Raw genomic sequence first — 6,000 nt, 5'->3', positions numbered from 1 at the left:
TACATGATTTCGGACAATTGCTGACTGGTGTTATCTATTTTTTGCTAAAATTTGGCAGACAACAGCAGAAATATGACAGCTGAGAAGACTAATTACAGTCGGGGAGAGTGGCTATTTAAAGAAGAATCGGTTTGATAAAAATTACTTTGATCTTTTGTCACTGCTGTGGGGCACAGAAACAGGCAGTTTGCTGGGGTATGACTGCTCCCCAGCCTGACTGGGGAGGTGCCACGTGCTATCTCCTCCCAGGGCCAGAAGCAGGTTGAGGGGAGGCAGACACTCCCCAGTGCCACAGCCCACAAGGTAAAGGAGGTGTCTCTCTGCTGGGGCTTCACTACTCCCCAGCAGAGACCTGCTGCACACCTCCCCTGGGTGAAAACACTTGGGTTTAGGCAGAAATGTGCCTGAACAGGGATCTTGGACCCTCACACTTTAGGAAAAACTTGATTCAGAGGCAGCATGCCGAGTATCTGCACTTGCATGCAGCCAAAGCCAGTACCCAGCAGCTGAAAACCAGTCAGCTCCAAAACAGATGCAGATGGCCCTTCACCAACATCTGTCAGCTCACAGGCTTGAATCTCCCCGTAAGACCATAAAAGATAGAGAGAAATCATTTTACATGAAGAAAAAAGGTATAAGGTAGGCTTCTTGCACTGAGAGTGACCCACAAAGGGTGCCAAGGTTAGACCAGCTGATTAAGAGCCATGTTGTGACCCCAGCACCCTTCACAGGACACCCCGCTCCAGGGAAGGGGAGGATTCCCAACAGCAGTGCTGCCCTTTGCTCCTAGAGACACAGACACTCTTCCAGCAGAGTCTGCCATCGCCAGTGCAAACCACAGACCAGGTTCATTAGGGCTGGGCTGAAATTACCAACCTCATTTCCAGAGAGCTGTTAGTAACCTTGGACTCCTCCTTGGATGCTTCTCTGTAAGCATCTTAAATATGAGCTGTTCCTCATCAGAGAGAAATCAGGATTTGATCCTGCACAGCAATGAACAGCTGAACAAGCCAAATCTTGAAAAATGGCTCTGTGTGTTTTCACAGATGTCATGGCAAGTTCAGGAATTAATCTGACCAGACACTAGCACAGTATATGCTAACCTGAGTTATGGCAGGTTTGAACACTGCTGAAAAATCTCCCCCCCCAAATGATTTCCATTTCTGAATCTCTGAACTGCTGTTTATGGAAATGGGAAGAAGTACAGTGACGAGGTAAATGTGTTTATGAATGCATTGTTGTTACCTTTCTACTCCAACAGCTTATGGTAATGACTTTACCACCCATATTTATTGCTAATCAAGATCAGCACTGAGGGAGGAGGAGGAATCATTTCTGCCACCAAGTTTGTGTTAAGTCAAGATGTTGTTTTTCCTTGCCACATGAAAGCCATAGCCCAGGACTTATTTTCAGCTTGTTAGTGGCTAGAAGCTTCCCTTTTCTGTGAGTTTGCTCTTATTTCATACAAATGCTCACATTTTACCTGGCACTACTTCTGCCAGCCTGAGCTGCAACAGAGCAGCAAAGTCGAGGCGTTCAGCAAGCTCCGCTGAACTCCTGTTAGAGGAGTTTCCTCAAAAGCAGCACAAGTTACTTCGCCAGCTAATCTTTCCAGCCTGCAGCCAGAGAGCAAAGCCTAGCTGTGGACCTGTGTCAAAGGTACATTTGTTAACACATTTCCCCCGGAGTGCTAATTAACATTTACATCAAGTACCATGAGAGCGCAAAAGCTTCGACACAAGCACGCCGCTGGGAAATGCAAGGACCAAATTCTCTCTCCCCCCAATATGCAGTGTACTGTTTGCCCTTCAGGAGCTGGTGAAAATCCAGTTTGTTTTGTAATCTTCTGTTCTCCAAAATCAGATATTTCTGCAAGTTAATAACTAACCAGCTTCTTTTTATTTAAAAGCCTACGAGTGCATTTAAAATTCTATGAAAGCAAGGCCCTGCTGGCACTGGTGTGAGCCAGCCCGCACGCACGTCTCCGTGCTGAGTCACAGCCAGGCGCTCTGCAGCCTCCTGACAGAATATGACAATATTTTATGATTTTATAGTAAACACAAATAAAAGAACATCAACACACTTTCACTTGAGTCTTGAAAAACAAGATTGAACCCTTTTAAACTAAACACAAAGATAAGGAACACAAACACAAATATTTGTAGCTTGATCTTCAACTGCCACATTTCAGGATGCCGACACAGAGGCTCTGACGAGTAACATTTGTACCCACTATACGATGCAGACAAAGTTATTGGCAAACACAAATTTGCACTTGCAAAAAGGGAAGGCAGTTACTGAATGTCAGGTTATGAGTTATTCTAAATATTATTTATCCATATTTATTGGGAAAAATATGCTATCACATTGAAGTAAAAGTTTTAAGAGTGCAAACAATAAAACTAAAATATGGTTGAATAAAATCCTCTAGGTTTTTCTCAGGGAAAAAAACAAAACTACATTTTTTCCAGTTTCTAAAGGAAAAAATCAGAAAATCCCAGGTTTACAGAAGGAGAATCATATTCTGTGAGCCATGAAACATTAGTATGTAAAACAACCTATTCTATGAACTTTCAGGCCACGAGATAGTGCATATTATTATTACCCAATATATTCTTTCCTGCCATAACCAAGCGTCCTGCCTAGGCTCCCATGAATGCAAAAGTCAGCATCTAAAAAAGTGGCAATATTCTTGCAACGAGGCACACTTGCAGACGTAGAAAAATTTGACTGAGCATCTGCATTCTACTTCCAGAAATCAGTTTCTGACTCTGCCACCACAGCAATCAGGATCTGAGATGAATAATGTACACTATGAAAACACAGACATATTGATTGCAAACTGGCCTAGAGTTCTGCGAACACATTTTGTTATTGTTGCCCACTTGCCAAATATTTGGTGTGAATAATTTTCAGCCTCAGTGTTTACAAACAGCTCTCATTGTCTTGTGTTCCTCACCCCACCCCCCCTCCCCCTTTTTTTTCCCCTTTCTCGGACTGTTGCTTGGTTCTGCCTTTTAACTGGATATCCAACTTTGTAAACAAGAAAATAAAAATAGCAGACAGCAAATGCAGCAGTGAGGGATATTTTTCTTGGAGATACTCAAGTGAAGGACCCTAAGCACTGATGAGAAAGACTGCCTGGACACTACTGTGGGAGTTGTACCAAGTGATCAATGTGGAGCAGATGTTCCAACAGGACAAGGTGAATGTATTTCTTTCATTTGACCAGCTCTTGAAATCAAACATATTTTCATTAGATACACACATTTCTGTATTCACCAAGAATATTTTTTTAATGGTTGGCAAGCACTGAGATATTTTTCAGATTGCCAGCTTCCTAAATTCTGTGTCTTAATTTCCAGTAACTCCTATCAAGAAAAGGCAATTCTGAGCTGAAATCAAAACTGGCACATTCCTGACACAATCTCCCAGAAACTTTAAAGCATGAATGTCTGGACTGAAATCCTGGCCTCGGCACAGGCAATAGCAAAACTTCCACCAGTACCTTCCTAAATTTGTGAAGACAAAAAAAAAAAAAAAAAAAAACCCACAGTATTTTTTGGAAAATCAAAATGGAGGGAGAATGCCCAGGTCCCAAAATACTAATAATTTAGTTTCATGTTACAGGATGAGATTAATATAAACACGCTAACCTTTCCAAATTGGAAATTCTTCAAATTTCAAGCACAGGAAACAAGAAGGGTTTTTTTCAGGCAGGATGTCAGAGTTACCCCCGTGGTTATGTGTGAGCCGAGGACAATGTTGTTACATGAGATCAAATTACAAACACAAGCAAACAGAAAACAATCTCTGAACGTCACTGTCCGGGACCTGACAAGGAGCACAGCTGACCCATGAGGAAGGTTACACGCTCTTGAGCGAGCTCTGGGAGAATATGAGGAGTTTGCTGCTGGACATCGAGTTCCGTGCAGCTAAATCGTCAATTTGTTTGCCGAAGTTAATGCTTATCTTACCCTGTGCTTGCTGCGGTTTTACTAAACATGTTTGACCTGTAAATCTTAAAGCAGTGGCTTTGCTAAAATTATAAGAAGTTTCTGGCTTTTCCAAGCACCTAAGAAAACTATTTTGGTAGTTTCAACAGCACAGAAACCTGTAGTTACTCAGATATTTGAAACTTCCAGTGAGGTGGATGACAGTCACTTAACCACACACGTTGCCATTTCATTTCTATTTCTAATGTGTTAGCACAACCTTGCTCTAAGGAATTTCTGAAGTTGTTTACAAATGCTGATGCAGAGGTTGTGTTCAGTCTGGTCCAAGGGCAATGGTTTACTGAAGTCACTTGTAAACAGCAGAAAGAGATAATATTTTCTGTAACTGAGGGGAAAAAATAAAATTCCTCACCTTGCACCAAGGACCATTAGAGACAGGGCTGGCTTCCAAAATATCTGCTCCTTCATTTTCTTCCATGTCTGATTAGTTTCAAAACTTTGGTTTCAAATGAAAAACATTAAATCACCCTCCAGGCAAAAAACATTAAATCACCCTCCAGGCAAAACCAAACCAAACCATGCAGGCTCTCGTATCCCAGTTTGCAAAAGCCCTGCAGTAAGCCACACGTCAGTTTTATGGTCACTGGTCTAATCCAAGGTTGCAGATCCTGATTCCTCGCTGGATTTCACAGAGCTTGGCCTTTCTTTTAAGCCTTGATAGCTCCTCTTGTCAGGCATTTATCTCCCACAGACCTTCCTTGTGAATCCAGGACTTCACGTAAAAAAATAGCAAACATTTGCAGCTTCCCAGGCACTACAGAAGAGCTGACAGTGAACCTCAGATCATCTCGGGAGAAGCCTGACAACAGAGTGCAATATGTGGCCACACCTCTCTGCTGCCAGAGCTGGCCTAGACCATAAAATCAGAAGCAAGGTCACCCAGCAACCAACCATTCCACGTCACTAGAGTAATAAAGCCAACTTACATTCAACTTATTGCTTGGGTAGATAAAGATTTTTATCAGATGAAAGAAATCCAGAGAAGATGGCAGGGGGGCTGACTGTACTGAGCTGAGATGCATTCGTTTTGATCGGTGCAAAGCTCTCAGCAGACATGCATGGGCCACGTAAAACCACCAAGCTCTGTCTCCAAATCCCTTTGGGGTCAAACACCTGAGCACATCTCCCCAAGGAGGAGCAGACCTGTGTGCCGCAGCAGGCTGGGTGGGTACCACCTGCAGAGTCCCCTGCCACAGATATCATGAACTCCCACCCAGGTGCTAGCAAGACTTCCATCTGCCACATGCTCAGCTTAAAAAAGTTCCACTCTCAAAAGTCAACATAAAAAAGGGATGAACTTACAAAATAGCCCTCAGTTCCCTGTCAGAGTCTGTAAAACTCAGGCTATACCATTAAGCTGCCAAGAGAGTTTTCTCAGGCAAATGGACTCTTTTTCTCAGGGTGTGGAGCAACCACATACCTAATGGAGCACACCCAATTTAGGAAGTGTCATTTCTCTCCAACCACACTGTACGTGTTATAGAGAGGGGCTGTAATAGATATAAATAAAAGCAGGTAACAAAAGATCGATCCTCTTTGTTCTGTTTACACTGCATATCAGGCAGTGCCATTGCAGATAGCTGGTGCCCTAAAATTTCAAAACTGTGATCTCTAGCATCTATTTAAAGACACGTGGCTTCATTTTCAATGCAGCCACTTGGCCCACTTTAAGAATCCCCAAACCAGAGGGGTCCAGGGTCACTGGCTACTGTGGAAAAGTGAGGCCACTTTTTTTCTCGACATGCAACCTTTCTTGCTGTTCCTGCCGCTGAAACACAAAGTGCGTAAGAGATTTTGTGAAGATCACACGCTCGATTGTATACTTATCTTTTCACTAAATCAGATTTCATGATATATTTCTCAGCAATTTAATTAAAATTTGTCTTTAAGGAGTTTGAGATTCCATTTTATGAAATCGTCAGTAACAAGAAGTGTCTGTGTAGGCTATGACATCAATAGTTACACGTCCTCAAACACTCTCTGT

The sequence above is a fragment of the Merops nubicus genome, unplaced genomic scaffold, assembly GCF_000691845.1.
Source record: "Merops nubicus isolate BGI_N331 unplaced genomic scaffold, ASM69184v1 scaffold29495, whole genome shotgun sequence".
Lineage (NCBI taxonomy): Eukaryota > Metazoa > Chordata > Aves > Coraciiformes > Meropidae > Merops > Merops nubicus.
Note: the sequence above shows the minus strand (reverse complement) of the source record.